The sequence below is a fragment of the Bubalus bubalis genome, chromosome 23 (assembly GCF_019923935.1).
Source record: "Bubalus bubalis isolate 160015118507 breed Murrah chromosome 23, NDDB_SH_1, whole genome shotgun sequence".
NCBI classification, from domain to species: Eukaryota; Metazoa; Chordata; class Mammalia; order Artiodactyla; family Bovidae; genus Bubalus; species Bubalus bubalis.
Genome location: NC_059179.1, coordinates 22,307,226 through 22,328,847, shown reverse-complemented (window position 1 = coordinate 22,328,847; position 21,622 = coordinate 22,307,226). Strand labels below are relative to the sequence as shown.

General features: G+C 51.4%; 1 long non-coding RNA gene across 2 annotated transcripts; it reads right to left on the bottom strand.

Annotated features, from left to right (window-relative positions):
- Positions 1-899: 899 nt before the first annotated feature.
- On the bottom strand, positions 900-20,023 carry LOC112581589. 2 transcript variants are annotated; one of them, XR_006547965.2, is made up of 5 exons: positions 16,944-20,023; positions 16,655-16,728; positions 11,821-11,907; positions 3,282-3,430; positions 900-1,931 (listed from the first exon to the last, which is right to left on the bottom strand). It is a non-coding gene; the product is annotated as an uncharacterized LOC112581589 (long non-coding RNA). The 2 variants fall into 2 exon arrangements; XR_006547966.2 differs by lacking the exon at positions 11,821-11,907 and having other exon boundaries at positions 901-1,931; positions 16,944-20,020.
- Positions 20,024-21,622: the final 1,599 nt, after the last annotated feature.

The window sequence follows — 21,622 nt, the reverse complement described above, 5'->3', positions numbered from 1 at the left end:
AGGTAGGGTTCAACTGCTGTTATTCTGCATCATCTGATGCTTTGGAACTCTCCCTCCTCAAAATTCTTCCTGAATATTCCTTCTCAGTCTTTGCTAGTCCTGTTCCTCTGCCCTCCCAGTCACTGGTTCGCTCCATTTTAGAATCACCTGAGGGACTTTTGGGCTTCCCAGGTGGCGCTGGTGATAAAGAATCTGCCTGCCAATGCATGAGACCAGAAGACCCAGGTTTGATCCCTAGATTGGGAAGATCCCCTGGAGGAGGGCATGGCCACCCACTCCAGTATCCTTGCCTGGAGAATCTCATGGACAGAGGAGCTTGGTGGGCTACAGTCCATAGGGTCGCAAAGAGTCCGATAGGACTGAAGCAACTTAGCACGCATGCACAATGAACTTTTATAGCTCATCCCCAGAGTTTCAGATCTAGTTAGTTGTTCTGGGGTGGGGCCCAGACACTGGTGCTTTTCAAATTCCCTGGCTCATCAAAATGTGCTGCCAAGGTTGAAAACCACACACTCCTCTAAGTGTTGATACTCCCCAAGACTTCTTGGCCCTCTTCTCTTCTCATGTTTTTCCCAAGTAGCTGACCTCCTTCCCATGGTTGTAATACACATCCATATACTGGTGACTCTCAAATCCATATATCCTGCCAAGGCTTCTCTCTTGAATTCCACACACCCATTTCCAACTCTGTACCAGACATCTTCATTTCCAAATGTATGGAGATAAAATTATTCTTAATAGCCTTATAACTTCCAGGGTATCTTTGCTGAGATGTACTCTGGATCCCCCAAGTGGGTACATGTCCCAGTCAGAACTCAGTATTTTTTTTTATTTTATTATTTATTTATTTATTTTTTAGAACTTAGTATTTTGCCTTTGCCCCAAACCCCTTCCACTCCTTCTGTTCCCCACCTCCATCACTCCCAATTTTTCACCCAAGGATGTCATCCAGGAATCCTCTCCCCCATCACATCCCACCTCCAACCAGTGGACAAAATCCTGTCCATGCCCTTGTAAGGCTCTCCCCAGTCTCAGGACCCCCAACCCCACTGCCACAGTTCGGGTCCTCTTTGTCTCTCGCCTCACAGTTGTAGGAGCCTCCTTATTGACCTCCCAGCCTCCAGTGTTTCTGGCTACATTCCCATCTTCGTTCTCTTCATCTTCTTCAGAGCTAGTTATCTGAAATGCAAGTCATTCCCCTGCTAATGCCCTCCCCTATAAAAGCACAACTGCCCACGGCCCTTTACTATCTGTCCCCTGCCCCCGGCCTCTCCCAGAGTGACCTTTCCACCCCACCCTCTGTACAGCAGGTCTCCAAATGAGCCATGCTGTTCGATGCCCCAAGGCTTTTGTATATGCCATTCCCCTTGCCTTATGGGCCCTTCCTTTCCTTCCCCCTTCTATTCTGCCCACATTTACAAATTAGCTGAAGCACCAGCTCCTCTAGGAAGTGTTAGGTTGAACTGACCCCTGTTCTGTTTTTTGTCTTCACTGCAGCCTGTCGTCTCTCACTCCTGTTTTACTTCCTTATTGTCATGCCTGCCTCCCCCACTGGATTGTGACCATATGATGGGATGGACTATGTCTTTTTTGTCTTTGAGAAGTGGGATGAGGAGGGAGGAGACCAGACTCTTAAGCTCAAGTTCCCTTGGCTGAAACACTTGTTTAAGACTGCTTTGGCTTATGGCTCTGGATTTTGAAGGGTAGCTTCCTTCTTCCAGGAGCCAAGCAAAGAGGCTAGGTTTGAGCAAAGAGATCCAATTAACCCACTGGCCAGACATTGTGGTCCTAGGTTCCTCCTCTGGCTCTGCCTTTCCAGGCCCCAGAGCTGGGAGCTCTGATTGTCTCGCCTTCAGGGCCCAACTGAGGTGAGCAGAGTCTTCGTTCCCTTCTTGCATTTGAGATCAGGCTGGGAATGCCTCCATAGAAATCTTCAGGGAGAAACCAAAAATAAATAAATAAATGAAACAAAGATACGGATCCATAAACACTTAGAAACACAGAAATGGACAGAATGCAGATGTCTGATTCTAATTTGTCACCCCTTCCTTAAGGAGCACGTTCCAGAGTTGCCTTCTGGACACTGTCACCCTTGCCTAAGACAGAGCATTCAAAAGCCCCTTCTCTCACCACTCTTACCTAGCAAAGGGGCTAAGCAGGAATTCTAGTCCCACTCCTCTGCTAGGTGGGCAGCCGAAAAGGTGCAAAATTTAACAGCCAGGGAAATTAAAGCAAACCCTCAACCTCCACAGAAGTGAAAGATCAAGACCATCAATGGTCTAGAGCAATAGAAAAGGTCAGGGCCCAGAGAATAAGCCACAGAACAACCACAGTGTTTGCCTCATTCATGGCTGGATGTGCCATGTCTGACCCTTAATCACTAATCCTTCTAGAGCCTGTGGCATACGTCAGCACTGTGCCAAGCACTAGATTAGCCCGAGTAACCCTTACAACAACACTATGAAGAAGGGACTATTATTACTGCTGTTACAGATGAGGAAACTGAGTCTCGGAGAGGCTAAGCGACTTTTCTAAGGTCACAGAGCTGGTAAGTGCCTAAGCTAGAACCCAAATTCAGTCTGACTCTAAAAACCCAGGCTCATAATTTCTATGATGTACTGCTTTATATATGTGGCATTATCCAGTAGTTTCTAATAGTAATAATAATAGCTAACATTTATTGAACAACATGCCAAATACTGTGTTAAGCACTTTATACACATTATTTTGTTCACTAGATAGGTACTATAATTAGTCTCACTTTATAGATGAGGACACGGAAGCTTAGAGAAGTTAAGAGCATTTTTCATAGCCTCAAAGCTAGTAGGTGAAAGAACTGGAATACAAACCCAGGGGGATGGATAAAGGAACCACCAGCATAGACAACCCCCTAACTAGCACTACCACCATCCTAGAGAATGTCCACGAAGGCAAGAGAAGGCCTTTCCAGGAGCTCTGACAGGGTGGCTGACACCTTGATAAAGACTGTGGACTTTTTTTTTTACTTTTTGGCCACACCTTGTGGCAAGTGGGATCTTAGTTCCCCCGACCAAGGATTGAACCCACATCCCCTGCATTAGAAGGCAGAAGACTCTTAACCACTGGACCACTGGGGAAGTCCCCTGTCTGAGGACTTTTAACACATGTCCTGCAAAGGCAGCACTAGCCTGAATAGCCAAGTGCACGGCACAGGGTACTCAGAAGTAGCCCTAGAAGGTTGGGCAGGTTCTCCTTTTCCCCAGGGCTCTCTAGAGTATCTCTCACCAGCTGGATGTACTTACAATAGTCTGGCACTTGGAACCTGATTGGGTTTGGGGCCCCCAGTATCCAGAAGACTGCCAGGACTCTCTCCTAAGAAGGCAGTGTTCGGCTCTCCTTGCTGGATGCTTCAGTTCCTGATGGGAATTCTCACAGACAGCCTTCCTGTTACCTAAGGAAACAGAAAGAGAGAGAAGGGAGACAGCCAAATCCTGGCCTCCCCTCCCCATCTCATCACCTTCCCAAAGCCTTGTAGGCCACCCCCACCACCTCCAATCCCACAGACTTTCTCACCTTCAGGCAAAGGCAGATGATGGCAGAGCTGGGGAACAGAACTTTACCGAGCCCCGGGAGGACTGCACATCCCTGTCTTTGGTATTTAGGGAAGGTGAGTCCCAGAGGAGAAGGAAGGAGAGACTGGGAGAGGAAGGCCGAGATGCTCAGAGATGCAGAGATACAGATGGAGACTGACACCAGGAGGGGTTTCAGAGAGAGACAGAGAGGAGGGTGCCAGGGAGGGAAAGAGACTGAGGAGGGTGGGAGAGAGGCAGAGAAAGGGGGGAGGGAGGAGAGAGACAGAAAGAGCCAGTTGCTTTATTCATGGCTGGTGATATTATAGACTGAGTGAAAATCACATTATCGTAATGGGAAAGTTAGAGTTGCTGAGATGATGCCCTGAAGCCTCAGCGCTGATTGGGGTGTGATTGCTATCTGTATTTATATGTAGAAAGCAAAGTTCACTGCCAGTTCAAGATGGTGGCGGCTGCTTTATGCAACATAATTCTTCAGTAGGGAGACGCCCCGAGCAAGCGGAACCAGCCGTGCCGGGAGTGGGAGCCCGAGCCTGAACCGGAGCTGACGCCTGAGCGAGCGCTGGAGCAGGCGGTGGAGCCCGGGGTGGAGCCGCGCGGAGCTCAGCCTGCGGAGGAGGGCGGACCCCAACCGGAGTGGAAGCCCGGGCAGGACCAGCGTGTGGTCCCAGAACGGGGTCTGATGGAAGGTGGGAGGAGAGCGGGGCGCGAGAGCCTGGGATGCGGGCCAGGAGTCGGTCCCAGATCCTTCATCCGCCAGGCCAGCCCAGAGTTAGGCCCGCCCTGGAGGGAGGGCTGGGCTAGACCTTCAGAGGCTGGAAACCTTGGACGGGCTCTCCAATGGACCCCACCCCGCCCCCATTGTATAATTCAGTGGGAAACCGGACGATAAATGTGAGGAGTTTTAATTTTTCCCGTGATGACTGCTTAAGCGCCTTTTTGCCATCTCACATTTCTTGAAATTTTTAATTTTAAATTTCTTTCATGGTTCCCGGCTGTGCAGACCTGTGGTCTGCCGCTTCCTACTGAGCAACCCATCAATTGATGAACGGGTGTGACCTCTGACACCCCCAGTGCAGAGCGGGTTGGGAGGGGGGCGGGACAGAAGGTGAGCCCAGACTCCAAGCCCTGCCCTGCTCTGTGAGGCATCAGCGACAATCAGCAAGAGAGAAAAGGGCTGTCTTTGCAGCCTAAGCAGTCTATTAAGCTTAGACCACCATTTGCTGCTGTTGTTGAGTTGCTAAGTCGAGTCTGAATCCTTTCCCGGACCCCCTGGACTAGAGCCTCCAGGCTCCTCTGTCCACGGCATTTCCTTTTACTTCAGGCCTGTTTCCCTCAGGACTTCCTGGGGGACTGTTGCAGGTCCTAGAATTGCCAGAGAAAATGCTGGGTGCTCCATCAAATTTGAATTCAAATACACAACAAATTTCGCAAAAGTGTACCCATGCTTTCTTGGGTATTTATGCTTTAAAAAAAAAAACTATTGTTTATTTGAAATTCAAATTTAATCAGATTCACCACATAATAGCTGTGTGGCTTTTAACTTCCTAGACCTTCAGTTTCTTTTATCTGAGTACTAAGATAAAGTAAGTAATACATTCCTCAGAGGATGATTGAGATATAGTATGTAAAATACTCAATCCAATATCTGGCACAAAATAAATGCTCAATAAATAACTACAAAATACTTACTCCCTTACATAACCTCTAAGGCACCCTTTAGTCCCTCCCCATTTCTATCCTAGGCTTCTTGGAAGTCAAATGAAAGGCTTGTATCAGGATTCCTACTCTGGAAGCTGCTAGCTGAATGGGGGATCCCAAGGGTAGATCTGATGCTACTTTGGTCCCCCCAGGGGCCTTACCCTATAGGATCCACTGAGAGCTCTGGAAGGCTGATTACCAAGGTGGAGCAGGAGCAAAGAGCAAGTCCTAACCCCAGACCCAAATCAAGCCTCACACATTCCCAGCTACCTCTTCTAAGCTTCGAGAACAAAAAAGAGTCTACCTTTCTTTAGGTCCCCAAGTTTGCCTTTCTCCCAGAAAGATGGAGGATGGAGAAGGGTGGTGATATGATACTGGACAGGAAGGGGGCCCTGCCTTCTTGTGAGGCCACAGAATGGGCTGTTTGAGCAATCAGTCTCCCCAGCGACCATCCCATCAGGGTGTCATCCCAACCCCCCTCCATCCTCTGGCAGAGGCCCATGTCCAGGGCACACCAGCTTGAAATGAGTCCCTCAAGGTCTCTGTGTTTTTTCTCCCTCGACCTCTCTCATATCTCAGCTCTACCTCAGCTCAGAACTGACTTGGAAAAGGGAAGAGGCAGTGTGCAAAGAGTCCCACTGATGCAGCCTGGGTTCCAATCCCACCTATATAATTTTGAACCTCTCTCTCGTAGAAAGATGAGATTTGTTTCCTTCCCTCAATAAAGGTGTTCCTGACTCTGAAAAGAAAAAGAAAAAAAAAAGTGGTTCCCGGTAACCCTCATTTCCAGGAAATCTGGTGGTAGTTGGATTCCAACCTTTGTCTCTGAAGGAGACTAATTATTCAGGAGACAATTCATGGACCAATAGTAGCATATCTCCTTCCTTTCAAGTGGTCACAGACTCAAGACTGCAGTACCAGGCAGATTATATAAATGTGAAGCAACCAGTGGAAGGCAATAGGGAGTGGTAGGATCTACGGCTCAAAGGCACTGCCTCTCCTAAAGGCATTCAATTTCATGTTTCGAATACTGTGCTCAGCAAATCCAAGGAAGTCTGATTTTGGTCTATTGCATAACTCCCTAGTTTCTTGATCTTTCTGGTGACACACTTATCCCTAGCCATAGGGTCACAGAGTATTGACACAAGAGTAGAGAGACAACACATACAGAGACACACTAAGCTACAAAGATACATGGAGCCATCTGTGTAAACACCATAATCAGGCCCAAAGGAGCAGCGCATAGGACACTCACAGAGGAGCTGCTCATCCTCAGCTTGCTTTCCTGCCCACCTCTTGCCAATCTCCCACTCTCTGCCTTCTCCTTGTTTTGCCCACTGGGACCCAAGTCTGTTGCTCACCCCATTGCACCCACTTCCCTCTCTCCCTGATGGTGCTGCTGCTGCTGCTGCTAAGTCGCTTCAGTCGTGCCCGACTCTGTGCAGCCCCATAGACGGCAGCCCGCGAGGCTCCCCCATCCCTGGGATTCTCCAGGCAAGAACACTGGAGTGGGTTGCCATTTCCTGCTCCAATGCATGAAAGTGAAAAGTGAAAGTGAAGTCACTCAGTTGTGTCCGACTCTTAGGGACCCCATGGACTGCAGCCTACCCGGCTCCTCTGCCCATGGGATTTTCCAGGCAAGAGTCTGGAGTGGGGTGCCATTGGATACACTGTAAAGCCCAAAGGGTGTAAATGGAAATGGTGGGGGAGCACACCACACAGTTGACCCCTATGGTAGAGCCAACACACATGCATCCAGGGCCCCTGAAACATCCCTCTTGCTTTTGACACTCACAGCAGGCCTATATCAGGGCTGAGGATTGACAAGCAGTGTCCACATACTCCCTGGCCTTGATATCAGGACGATGAATTACAATCCCAGTGGTTTAGGTCCCTGCTTGTTATGAACTCAATCAGTATATGTGGTGGCTCTCTCCCAAAGACCACTCAGCAGCTCTAAGCCTTCCTAGATCCCTCTCCGCTGGGAACTCAGCCATAAACCAGAGGCCCCCGGCACTCAGGCCATTAACCCTGGAAGGGTTCTGAGAGGAGATGCCAAGTCTGGGACTTTTCCACACTCCTCTGGTCCATTACGTCTTTGGCCATCGGTGCCAGAACCTAGGCAACCTTTTCCTGGGCTCAGTTATTTCAGCAAAACAGACTATCGATCCGTTGTAATAAAGAAAATAAATTAAAATCAAGTGCTCCTTCAAAGATTCTTGAGAACTGATTTTCAGATGATTCACTGGAGGGAATTGTCTGTGCTCCTGTCTCCTTCCCTTTCAGGATTATAAATAACATTGATCATCACCAGCATCTTATCAAAGCTGGGATGTCCACATCTTTGGGAACAATTACCCAAATCACAGAAGAGGCAGGAGAGGACTCACTGAATAAGCTTTTGTCATCTTAGAGGTGCGGGGGCGGTGGGGAGGGGGGAGTCCAAAGAGATGACCTCTGTCCTGTCTTAGAGGATGAAAGTGAGATATCTCCCAGGGCAGGAAGCTTGGCTGGCAGTTCATTTATTCAGCTTCCTCTGAGGTTCCTATTTTACATCCCTCTGGGCTTGTGTAGAAGGAGCTATGTTGAGATTTGCACATATGTCCCTGATCCATAGAATGACCCAGCAAGAGGAACTGAGGTTTGGCAGAGGACATTCTGCTTGTGGTAGAGGGAAGAGAAATGAGGCACCTGCCCCAGAAACCACGCGCCCTCCCCCCTTATCAAGGAATAAAGCAGAAAATCAAGTAGTACCCCTGGGACAGCGAAAGGGGCTAATCTGCTCAGAAGCTGGAGGCCAGATAAAATGACCCTTGCCTGAAATGGATGTCAGAGGAATGTCTCTGAGGAAATGTCATTCTACTCTCCTTGGAGGGCACTAGATGTAGCTGGTAATCCACCCCACTCCCCCCACTCCTGACCCCTCTACACACACACACACACACACACACACACACACACACACATAAATCTTAATTGTGTCCGGGACTTTTTACAGCTCTAATTAATCATATTCAGGGCTGTTTCCAGCTGTTGCTGAGGGAAAGAAGGTCCCACACGCCTGTGACTTAGGGTAAATCCAATCAGATGGAGGAATTCTTTGATTCTGAAGAAGCTGAGCATGGGAAAGACCCCTCTAATCCCAGAGCCTCTCAGACCCTGCCTGCCACCTCCTCTCCCCCACATCTGTCCTTGGAAGCTGATCTGGGCTGGGGAAGGGGAGGGGCTGGGGGCTGGAGGGGAGGGACCAAGGAGATGGGTGAGGGAGGCACCCGCCTTGAGATGGGTTGACTGGAATCAGGACCTAGGCCCAGTGCCTCGCTGACTTGGAGCTTCTGCCCTGTACTTAGGCAATTTAGTGGGCTCAGGGGACCCACGAGTTACTACAGGAGACTGGGCCTGGACTAGTCAGACTAGTGGGTGGGCAGCACTGACCTAATTACAGCTCTGTGTAGCCAGCGTGGCCTGAAAAAGGGGCTCACCCAGGCCTTCTGCTTTCCTGTGCCTTCTCCCCAAGCCCCAGAGGCATCTCTGTCAGCTCCCTTAGGCTCTCATACGTCTCTCCTTTTCTGGGTGTGTTTCTCTCTCTTCTTAAGGCTGCATGCCATGATTTCAATGTCTTTCCCTGATGCCTGTTTCTTTTTTTGGCCGTGATCTCTGAACTCCTAGGCCACACTACCCCAGATCTTCACAGAGATGCACTGAAAGATAGACATCTTAAGGGGAGAGGGTCAGAGCCTGGCTGCTGCTAATACCTCTTCTTTGGTTTACGCTGGTAGTCCATTAGGTACACATGTGGAGCCAATATGGATGGAATGAGAGATAGGGAAGGTGGGATGGAGGGAGAAAACCTGCTGCTGAGTAGTGGGTGGACAGCAAGGGGCTACCCCACTCCTTAGAGACCCAGATGGGAGAGGAAGCCTTCCCCAGGGTGGAAGGTGAGGGTGCGAGGCTATAAGAAGGCTAGACAGAGACGAGGTAGTGGTGACCCTATTCTCCCTGCTATGATGACCCCACCTCTGCATACCCCCTTGTTGAGGCTTTCTGGGTCCTGGCCTAACTGGGCCTAAATAATTGAGAAGCCCATTACAGCCTTGCTGTTTCCTCACTGTCAAGTGTAAACGCTGCACTGGTCGGTGGGGAAATGGGGCTAATTTGAATTGATAATAGGAAACGCAGGGAAAAGTCATCTATAGTGAGTGAGGAGCGAGCGATCCCCGAGCAGATGCTAAATCTTGTATAATGAAAGAATCTGCCGATGTCAATTATGTACGAGCGTCTTTGCAGTGGTTGGAGGCGGTGGGCGGGCGAGGGAACGGAGGGCTGGGTGCATCCCATAAACCCAAACACCCATCAAAGGCTCATACATATGGAGCGGCGGAGATTACGGCATAAATTTGAATGTTATGAATGTGCATGAGGGACAGGCAGGAAGCCTACCTCATAAGAGGGAAGGAAAGGGACTGTTTTTCAGTGCGTGTGTACAAGGGAGCTTTTGTCCTTTGGGTCCCTCAGCTGGGTCTCCTCTATCTTAGCTGTGTCCCCTCTAAACCCAGTTATGTCCCAGGATGAGAAAAAATGTCAGAGTCTAGGGGTGCTGGGGCAGGGTAAGGTCTGCTATTCTTTGGAGGCTTTGGGTCTAGCTGCTCTTGACCCATTCAGAGTGTTGCCAGGATAGGATCTAGAGACCGATGCGGCCAGAGACCCAGAAGGCTATTTTGAAATATCTGTGATGTGAACATAGCTTCCCCTCCTGCCTAATGGAAGATACAGGAGAGACAGCGATGCTCACCATGGAATGGGTGGGGTGATCCTGGAAGACAGCCTGGAGGAAGAGGTCACAAGCTGTGCTATAAAGGGGGCCAACAGCTTAGAATGACAACACCAAGGACACATCTTCCTGTTCCTGGGTACAAATCCACAGCACAGATAGAAGTGTGTGCTTGTGAGTGCACACACATGCGTGTGCATACACACACACGCACGCACACACACACACATACAGGTGGTAACAGGGCCCAGACCCCTCCATCGGTTCCCAACCTGCAGTTGCTCCCTGAGCAGACTCTGTGATTTGTGGTACAGGCCACCCAGGGACTTTAATCTTCACCGTGACAAATGCAATAAAAGGAACAATTTGGAGATCAGAGCTAAGGAAGACACATTTACAAACCCTTCCCCAAAGGTTGGATGGGGCTGTCACCATGTGATTTGTGCTGGAGATGAAGCAGGGAGGGGTAGAGGGGGAGGCAGAGAGCTGGAGAAGGCAGACTGGGGAAGAGGAAGCCTCACCACCTCCTCCTTACCCTCTCTGCTGGATCCCAGTGGGGTGGGCTAAGGCAGCCTGTGCATGGTGGGAGGAGGCCTGGACCACAGGCAGCCACTCCACCCCACCCCCATCACGACCAGGGACCACAACTCAATTACCAGGAACACAGGCCAGAATCACAAGCTTCAGAGATTCATCTCAGCAGTTCAGGGGCTCTATCTAGGGGAGGGATTGGTGGGGTAGTGGGCGGGGGGAGAGAAGGTAGAAGAGAGAAAGGAGGAGAGGCAGAGGCAGAGTGGGCAAGACATTTTAACAGAAAGACAGTGACATGTCAAGCTGCAGAGGGAGCCCCAAAGAAGCCCCAGTCTGGAAGAGGAATGAGAAGGAAGATTTCCCAACCAGGGCTCCTTGCTCAGCCAGACGCAGAAGGATCTGGCTTCCTAAACCTAAAGCAGCAGTGGGGTGGGTGGGGCAGGGGGCACCCACCCACTCATTTGATCTGGGAACAAATCTATGGGAAGGTAGATCAGCCTGGGGTTCCACCAGATAAGTTTATCTGGGGTCTGAGAACGAAGCTGGTAGATGGCCAAGCAGGACTGAAGACACTGGTACAGTCTGGGAACTAGGGCCTCCCTTTCCTCTCTGAGCTTCTCCTTCCCTGTCTGAACAACAGGTCTAGGCTAGGAGATCTGTAAGGTGCCAACTGCCTTATATCATGGGCGCTCTGAGCCCCAGGTTTCCTAGAACCAACAACAGGAGACTGGGTGAGAGAGAAAAGTGCCATTCTGCCACTCCCCCACTTTGCCTCTCTGTTGCTGGACTGGTTTACAAACACATGTGCTCCTGTTGGATCCCAGCTCCACTTCCCAGAGTTCAGGTCTTCAATTCTCTCAGGCACCCATACCCTAGAATAAGGGTTCAAAAGAAACTCTTTGGCCCTCTTTCTTCTTGAAAAACCTGGTCAGTCTTACCTTCCTTTTGGATAAGACCATCCTCAAACCAAGGCCATTTTGTCTCTAGCTCCTTCTACCCCATGCCCAAGTGGCCCCTTAGGAGATGTTTTCTCTGCCCCAGGGTGTAACTTTGAGGCCTCTGGGTTCCTTCTAGTTCCCTAATTTTAAGCTCCCAGCAACTGAGATGTTAGTTTCCTTGATCAGTGCCCTCCCCACCCATCTGTGCTCTGTCCCCTGCCCCCAGCTTCCAACCAGGCTGAGAGATGCCATGCTGGCAGGAGGTTCTAGCCTGGGAGGCTTTGGTTTTTCATCTCACTCAAGGTCACACCTGAGATTTCCTCCACTTAGCTGCTGCCCTTGTGCATCTCCAGGTTGACTTGGTTCTCATACACAGGTAAGTGGGCCTGGTGAGTACCTAAATGTGGGTAGGAGAAAAGAGACTTTAGCAGTGTGTGAGCCTGACCCTTATTCAAAACTCCCTAGGGAAGACTGACACTCAGACTGGAACATCTGGTCATGGCCCAGCAGGCTCAGAGAACTTCCCTCAGATAGACTGGGCCTCTTCAGGGTGGTGACTCAGGGCTGGATCTTGGTCTCCAAGGGAGGTAGGGAATTGGGGAGGTTGAGGAGGTGGAGGAATGAACAAAGGTATATTTTCTAAGCTCTAGACAAGGAGGAGAGGATTCCCTGCTTAGGAATGAATAGAGGGGCTTGTGGGGGCCAAATCAAAAACAGGCTGACATCCCCAAATCTCTCTCCAGCAGAAGGGCATAGACTGGAATTGTACAAACTCCATCTGAATGAGTCCCTTGGAATAGGGTCCATGACGGACAGGAGACACAAAGGGAACTGAACTGCTGATTGCTGGTTGGGGTAATTCCCATGGTCCTCTGCTGCCTCCCTCTGGGAGAGGGCAAGAGGACCAGCCCTCTCCTCCTCCCAGCACCTCCTCCTGGCTCCTCTCCACTGAACCCCATCCCCACCCAGGTCCCTTATTTCTCCCCGGGTCCTCGGACACTGTCCTCACCCCCGACCTCCATCTCCCAGACTCCCCCACCCTCACCCTACAGAAGGCATGAGAGAAAAAGGGGACTAATAGGTGAGCAAAAAGGGACTCTCTGGAATCTCTTCCATTCCCTGACTCCCCTCTTCAGAGGAAGAAAGGACATGACTTGGTTCACTCATTCACATCCCCAGTGGGCTGCAATGGGAAAGAAGGACAGAGGAACAGGTCTGAGAATTGGCCCATACCCCAGGACATCTTCTTTTCCCTGGAGTCTTACTTTACCCAGAGACCAATCCTTCTCTGAGGCCAAAACCAAGGCCAGGCCCAGGCGGGAGTGAGTCCACATTAACTGATGGTTCATTATCTTTCAATGCCCTTCCCACTGCTGGTGGGTTGATCCCAGCTGGGCAACCCCTGACCCCCAGCTCTGCTTACCTCCCACCAGGTTTAGTCCAGTCCTGAGGCAGCTGAGCCCCGAAAGGGTGGCAGGGAGGGGAAGGCCAAAGCAGGATCAGAAATGGCCACAGGGTCACATGGGCTCTAAGGAGGCACTTCCCCTCTAAAAGCCCTCAGATTTATCCAGCAGACCAGAGATTGATCAGGAAATAACAAAACAGTTGAGGAGAAGGTCATTTTGGGTCTCTCTTCTCCTTCATGTTCATATCCATTTGGCCTATGATTTGCGACTGTCCACTTACCCAGGACATCCTTATACTCACACACACATGCACGCACACACACAGAACTGAGCTATGTCCAGCCTCCATACTTCTGTGATAAATCATGGGATGGAGACTAGTGCAAAGGGTTTGAGGGGGAGGGCACATCAGGAGGCTGGGATAGCAGAGGGAGCAGGGTTGGCACGCACAGTGTGGGGTACTTTTAGGGGAAGCAGTGGGGGGAGAACACATGGTGGGCCTGGAGGGTATCAGGCAATGGAGAGAGACAAGAAGTAGATGGTCAGCCAGAGGGCAAGTAGTGGTTGCCTCTAAACGGAAGGCTTCAGGCCGTTCTGCTTGAGCAGAATCTCATGGTGATCAGAGGCCCAGGTGCTGGTAGACCAGCATACCCTGTCCTCAGTGAGAGGTGGGCTGGCTCAGGCCTTCTAAGACCTTCCCAGAAGGAAGCCAGTGGCCAGGAATAACTCTGAAAGTGTTAGTCGCTCAGCTGTGTCTGACTCTTTGGGACCCCATGGGCTGTAGCCCACCAGCCTCCTCTGTCCATGGAATTCTCCAGGCAAGAATACTGGAGTGGGTTGCCATGTCCTTCTCCAGGGGATCTTCCCAACCCAGGGATCGAACTCACATTTCAGGCAAATTCTTTACTGTCTGAGCCATCAGGATTTTTCTTCTCTTCTGATGTTAAGAGGATGGGCAGGTGAGAGTAGGGTGGCAGATCTCCTTTCTCCCCTCCCTCCCAGAAGGCTAGATTCAGCCACTCTCCCCAAAATCAGTCATCCCCTGATGAGATCCACCCTCCTACACAGAGCTTCCCAACGACCTCCCAAAGGGAAAACCAAACCAAACAGGTCCTCTCTAACTTGCTTGCAATCCTAAACTGAACCAGCTCAGGGTAGGAAGAGGCAAAGAGGTGACTGTGTCTTTCCACGCATGGCTTCTTTGCCTGAGCCTAGTCTTATGACCTCTTGCCCTTTAGTGGAGTGTAAGGTCAACAGGGTTGGGAGGGTGGCCATTTTGACCTTGAGAGGCCTGCCCCTGTCTTTATCCATACCCTGCCAGCATCCAGTGCCCTTTGAAGGTTTATAGTCACATAAATTGCAGAGTCCCATGCCGGGCTTGGAGCCTGCAACTATAAATAGGCACGAGGTAAACAAGGTGGCAGATGCAGGGGCTTGGGACTAGACAGAAAATCTGCCCCTCTTTGCCTGGGCTGGGGCCAAGGCACATCCGTGGAAAGGGATATCTTTCCTCCCCTCTTCTCTCTCCTCCCCTGCCTGCTGGCTCCTAGCTTCCTGTGCTCTGGGCTTCTAGTCTTTTCCCTCTGGGGATTATCTTCTAAGGCGGCTTTCTGCTGCAAAGCTTCCCAGGTCACCTGTCCTGTTTCTTCCGAGTCAAGACGGGAGGGGGATGGTGGTGTATCCGTTACTTATAGTGCCCCCCACCGCCTCTCTCCAGTTGCTTCACTTTGCCTGCAGCCTCTGCACGGTCTTGAAGCGGTACTGCTGCTGCCAATCACCAAGCTCTGCCACTAGGGGCGCCCTGATCCCTTCTCTATCCTAAGCTGGTGCGTGCCTGCGTGCTAAGTCCCTTCAGTCGTGTCCGAGTCCTTGCGCTGTAGCCCGCCACGCTTCTCTGTCCATGGGATTCTCCAGGCAAGAATACTGGAGTGGCTTGTCATTCTCTTCTCCAGGGGATCTTTCCGATTCGGGGATCGAACCCGCGTCTCCTGTGTATCATCCGTTGGCCCGCGGGTTCTTTACTGTGACGCTCTAACATTTTTCAACTAGGAAACTTCATAGTCTCAGAGAAACTATGTAACTCCAGAGAAACAAACTAACCCCTTACCCTCTAAAGTACAAAACATACAAGAGTGCACAGATTCCTGTCAGTTGAATTAATAGTTTCCAGGTTACTTGGATCTCTGGGCTGTACCAGCTGAATTCTAAGCAGAGAATCGGCTTGAGACAAATTTAGGGCACATTGCTTTCTGGATCTATCCCTGCCTCCCCTCTGCCCAAACCTGGTCCACTTTCCTGCTCTGTACTTGTCCTGGCTCCAACAGGTTCTCAACCCCCAAAGAGCTTTCTGAGCAATTTCAGACCACTGGCCCCACAATTATCTTTCATTATCCCTTTTGTAAGTCTCAATCTTTAACTGTGAACTTCCTTCTTTCATCCCAAGTTGGGCTCTCCAAACATATTCATTGACCACTTCAGAATCAGAAATTATAGCTGAAAAGGACACCCCCATTTTTTTTTTTTTTTAACCAATGGGAGATCTGAATTCCAGAGGGTTTAGGTGATTCTCATCACAGTCGCATAGCTAACACTGGCTTTGTTGCTAAGGCTGGAAACGCACTTTTGTGAAGCCTGGCTTCTCCAACCAGACCTCCTCCTTCCAGCTCCTAATGGCTTCCTTTGCCCCCTGGAAACAGGTTTTCTCTCTTTCCAAGGTCCATTCTCCTTTGAGCCCTGTCTCTAGCTGCCTTCTCACATAGGGAGAAGGAATGGACAGGCTCTGAATCACAATGAATGGCTGAGTCTTACATGGCTGTTTCCAGTACCTTCTTCCCTCCCTCCACCCCATGTCACTGGGTCCTCTCTGATGGCTTACTGAGCAAATGATCGTGGAAGAATGACTTCCCAGAATCTCATTTGGATAAGGCATGCAGGACTGAGAGGCATCCTTCCTGCTGTGGGAGGTTACTGCCCTGGTTGCTCCTTCATTTTCCTTATGCATGTCAGTTCCCTAATTTGGAAGGCAGGGTGGTACCAAGTCCTGCTCCATGAATGATGTCCCCTGTGCCCTGGGCATGCAATGACCAAGTGAGCACAGGTACATGCACACACACACACCCTCATATTCTCATCACCAACCTATTCAAGGGTTTCTAGACTAGGAGTAAGACCAGAATCTCAGGACACAGAATCTTTTGTCAAATGAGTCACAAGGAAGGGAAGACAAAACCAGGATCAGACCTGAGGGGTGGAGACATGAGTTCGTGTGGTTCTCTGAGACCAGAGGTGAGGAGGAGGTATAAGTAATGCTGGTAAGTGGGAGCAGCCTGGCTTCCTGATAGCTGGGAAGGGTGTCTGACTCAAGGCTGTCAGAGAGAATGTAATCCACAGGAGAGAGGAAAGAGGCTAATAGAAGTCAGACAGGAAGTACAGTTACCCCAGAGTACTCCCTTCCTAGAGCTGGACTGGAGCTCCCAGATGCCATGTGGAAGTGTCTAGGATGTGTGTGGGGCAGCTGGAGGGATGGCCATGATCTATCCAGCACCTGTCCTGCCCCTGCAGGCTGATGATGTAACAGTAGAACAATGTGGCTGCGGAGAAGAAGGGGGGCTTTGGAATCTGGGGGAGGACTGGTCCAGTTCTCAGCGGTGTGGCTGGGATAAGGCAGCTGTCGTCTCTGCTCTGAGCCCTGAAGGATCCCCTGGCCTTTCGGTGATCATTCAGCCTGGTTATACTCACCTTAATACCAGTTCTTCAATCATGGGTTGGCTCATGAGCTCTTCTTTCAAGAAACGAAATGATTTGGGCTACAGCTGTCAACCACATAGACTCTAATCAGAGATCAGACCAGGAACAGAAAAGACCCTGCCCATGACTGAAAACAGAGGCCTTCCTATGGGGACCAGGGCATTCAAACACTGGAGGATTCCTTATTCAAGGCCCCCAAGCATCTACTCCCTCCTTCCCACACCCACATCTCACCTCCCTTGTCGTCTGATGCCCCCTCCCCCACCACTGGCTTATGTACCTTCAATTTAGGTCTCCCACAAAGGGTTTCTCACTCAGGCCCTCTTCATGCCTTGCAGCTGGTCTCTCTGGAAGGCCTCACCTTGCTCCTTGATGATCTATCACCCTAGCCCTCTGAAGGATTTCATCAGATTTCCTGCAAACATTTTGGATGTGAACTTGCCTATAGATTTGGTGACTACAGTTGTCTAAAATGTTCCCAGAAACTCTGCTGACCAGCCCAGGACAGAGAGACTGGAGAGCTGGTAGGACTCTCCATCCCCCAGCTTGACCCTCTTCCCTTCTGCTTCTTCATCCAGGCTTCTCAGGTGATTGGATGATCAGAGAAGTGATCTCAGTACCCACTTCCACAACTTTCCCCTTCCTTGTCCCTAACCTGAAACCCCAGGTTGTCATTCTCCAAACTGTCCTTGAAATCAGCAGCCATGTCTACCATACTCATGTGCCCCAAACACAATTTCACAACTTAAGGGTTCAATAAATATTTACTGAATCAGTCCTCAAACTTCTTGAGTATATTTCCTTCTTTTCTCAGTACATGGTGCTGTCAACAATTACACACTTTTAAAATTCCCAAGGCAGTTTTTGAGGAGCTGTTCAGAGGCATTAACCTCTTTTAGTCTCAGATGCTGAGGAGGAAATGCGCGGATGTCCAGGTCTGGGACCCAGAGCTGAGCACATGGCCTGTCTGCCTCCCCTGAGCCTCCAGGCCCCAGGCAGGATTGTCTCGCCTCACTCATCCTTGCCGCCAAGGCCTCCTCGGCTGTATTTATATACACTAAAGCCTCTGCCCGAATAAAACATCCATGTAAAATCCAATTTCCTCAGAATCTCTTTTGGAGCCTGGGCCTGAGATGGAGTAGGTAACCCCGGCCGTAACTGCCTGAACCACTCCTGCTGGCTGCAAAGGTGAGGCCCATTTTTCAATTATCTATCTGCTCTGACAGCAGCGGTCCAACCACCCAGCCAGGGAAGGGGGAGGGGGAGGCAGAGCTGGGGAGAGGGGAGAAAGAGGGCAAGGGCACGGTTGGGAAGAAAGAGAGAAACCTAGAGACAGGCGCGCGGGAGAGACCCTGCACGTGGCACCCAGTAGGTGCTCAAGAATTATTTGGAAAATGAGCGTCTGGAAGAGTGAATTGGGAGGGTGGGGGAGAGGCGAGGAGAGAGACAGTGGGTGGAGAGAGGGAGAGAAGGCGAGGGAGGGGGAGGGGAGGCGAGCGTGGATGGAGCCAACAAGAGGCTCCTGTGTCAATCCGTGGAAACGGGAGGCAGAGTGATGCGGTCACAGCTCCTGCCATCAATATCCTCTAATATAAATGTCAGTGATGCTATTTTCCGCGCAGTCATTTCGCACACTGCTGATTACATTAACGTATAATGGAGGGGCGCCGGCTCCACTGCTTTCTCCCCTAACCCTCCCCCCGGTGATGTGTCAATAGCCGCCTCCATGAACAAGTCAATTTTCTGCAGGCTTGGCAGCGGAATAAATCTGCCCGGCTATGGGGAGAGCTGGAGATATTTATATACCCGGCTCTTGCCTCCCGTGTGCGCGCGTGCGTGTGCGCGGCGGGCGCGGGCGCGGGCTTGCGGCGGGCTATGGGGTGGGGAGGGTGGGGGCGCGCCGCCGAACTGAATGATTTCCAGCCCGGACTCAATAAGAGGAGAATTTAGAGCGGTCCCTGAGCTGGGCTCCCAGAAACAGCCTTACACGTTTATTTTCCTTAGCTGAACAGGAAAGGCGAGAATTATATGTGGATTTATAGGGCAGGCGCAGCTCAACCCAAATGCTCCCGCTCCGGGGGGCGGGGAGCGTGGGGGCGGGAGGGAGACGGCGGGCAGGGGGCGGACCGCTGGGACCCCGGCTCGAGCCTATGCGGGTAGGGGCTCACCCCCCTCGCTAGTCGCGTTAATTACATTTGTTCTTGTCCTTCGTGAGGGCGAGACTTCGGCGCAGCCCGCGTGGGGGTTTGAGTGGAGGGGAAGGCACAGGCCAGGACCGCCTGGAGTTGGGGTGGTGGGGGGGCGGACAGGAATGGGAACAAGGAGAGAACGGGAAGGGGGTGGGGGGCTGTCAGCTTCAGCTCAGAAGCGGATCAATAGTACGAGATCTAATGGGCTAACTGCCAAGCGGGCGCACCCAGGCGCTGCCCCGCGGGGGCGGGAGGGGGCGGGCGAAGGACGAGAGAAAGGAAGGGGGGTGGGTAGGAGAGGGAGTGAGGACGGGAGGGGGAAGGGCAGGAAGAGTGGGCGAGATGGGGGGAGAAGGAAGAGAGATAAAATCGAGAAAGGGACAGAGGCAGAGCGGAAGTGAGGAGGGACAGGACAGTCTTCGTGGGGGCGTCTTTTCAACATCCTTCCCCCGCTCGTCTCTGGGAACAAGGAACCTGTCCCGGAGCGGCCAGACTCCCGCTGCCGCCCGCCCCCAGCCTCAACTCTGCCACTGAGCCGCCAGGGGGCGGCGCGACCCTGTGCTGTCCCCGCAGATCTCCGCGCCACCTCGCAGGGGCTCAAGTGACCCGCCGCCTCCGACGCACGGTCCCCGCGCGATGCCCTCTGTCCTTTCCCGGAGGCCTCCCTGCGAGGCCGGGTTGGGAGTAGGGCAGCTCGGCCCTTCCCGGGGCCCCGAACAGAAGCAACTTTCTGATTTTTACAGTGCCCAGCATGGCACGGGAAAGTGCCTCGGGGGCTGGATCACCGGACCAGGGGCTAACCAGGGTTCCCCAAAGATACCCAAGGCTGCAGCTGACACGGCTTCGGAGGCGGTGTGGGATTTTTGGGCCTTCGCAACCCAACGGCGCGGCGCAGGCGAGTCTCTGGGACAGTCCCCGCGCGAAGGGTCCTTATGTGTGTGCTGTGCGGGCGCTAACAGGCCAGCCAAGGTCGCCGGGATCAATGCCCAGTTTTAACTCTTTCAGTTCCTGGCCTCTGTTTGGCCCCTAATCTTCCGGCTATAGGCGAATCCTTTTCTCAGCTCCTGCCTGTCCCTTCCCAAACTGAGAAAATAAAATACAGCCCCACACCCCTACTGGCAAATTCTGCCACCCAGTAGAGGGGAGCCTGGTTCAATGGTTCTAAACCTGGGGGCATATCAGAATTATTTGAGGGAGCTTTTCATCATAAACGTGTGGATCCACATGCACTCATATTGTAAGCGGTGTGTACGGGCCTGCACGGGTTCCTGGAAACATGCACTTTGTCAAAGCTCTCCAGGTAATGCTGATATATTCCCATAGGGGCATTGCTCGAAGAAAGGAATGACTATTGAACATTTTTTTCCTGTTTGGCGTGGTAGCTCAGCCTGGGCTCTTTGCCCTCATCAAAATGTCTCTATGTGTCTCACTGTGTGTATATGTCACTGGGTGCCTGTGTCATCAGTAAGCATTGTTTTCATGTATCTCTTTGTGCGTCCTCTATGTGTAGATGTCACGTGTTGTCCTGTGTGTCATTGATGGTATCCTCAGCGTTGAGAGCCCCTGTTGTGTGTGTGTTGTTGTACATGCCTGTCCTGATGAGAGCAAGCGTGGGTCTCCTGATTTGTGTTGAGCACATCTCTGTGGGCTCCATTGTGGGGCACAGCCATTGTCTCCACGTCATTGAGAGTGTGTGCTGGCAAGAGCTCCTGACACAAATGGAACGAAGCTGATCTGCCCCAGAAGCAAAGGCAGCAATGACCTTCTTTTTCCAATTATATCCTGGTCAGAGGTGAGCGACCTCTCCCCACTGAGGCCGCTTCTTGTCATGCAAACTGAGCAGAAGGATGGAGATTAGAGGAATGTGACCGAGTCACGTGTAAAAACAATCAGCTATCAATGAACCCCGATCAATGCCCCAGATTACAGATGAGCCCAGGGCCAGCAGCCACTTCAGAGTTTTTCCCAAGGAGAAGAGAAAGCGTAGTACACAATAGCCATTCCCAGAACACTGTCACACACAAGTTCCACACCCAGAGAGACACCCAGGCACTTACACAGTCTGAGTACAGGTAGGAAGTGCCTTGGGGAAAGCTGAGCAAATGAATGGCCATAGGTGCTGAATTGGTGGGCAACTATTGTTAGTAATAGGCTGTTATTGTTTTTGCTAAGGACACAGCCTTTATTCAGCTGGTAGCGGGAAGTGTAAAAGCTTGTGTTGAGTGTTTTCTATTTTAAGTCTGGAGTGTTAGGATTCTAAGTGGGTCACGGGAGGCAGTGTGGGGATTTGGAGGAAATGCTCACGTCAGGAACAGAGCAATAGAGGGCTGTGTTGAGGGGGTGGCAAAGGAAAGTCTTTGGTCAGCTGTGGGCAGGGGGCAGGTGTACAGCGGATGGGCTCCTGGGACCAGGGCTTCTGTCCTTAGGACAGCTTGAAACTAGGCTGCGGTGTGAGGGAGCTAAGCTTCCCAAGGGCAGGGGCAACTCTCACCACAAATATGCTCCAGGACAAAAGGCAGAACGGAGAGAACTGGGCAAAGGGAGCCAAAACTTCTGAAGGTCAGGGCCATGAAGGGTCCTCGTGACTAGTCGTTGGAGGGAGGTAGAGGCAGGAATTTGGGGGACTGTGAGGATTTAGAAGCCAGGACTAGTTCAGTATCTACAGAATCAAGGGAGACCATGAGGCAATGGGAAGAGTTATGGAAAGGCCTGAAGACCTCGTCAGACCTGACTCTCCTATTGGCTCAGCCTACCTCTGACTGGGAAGGCA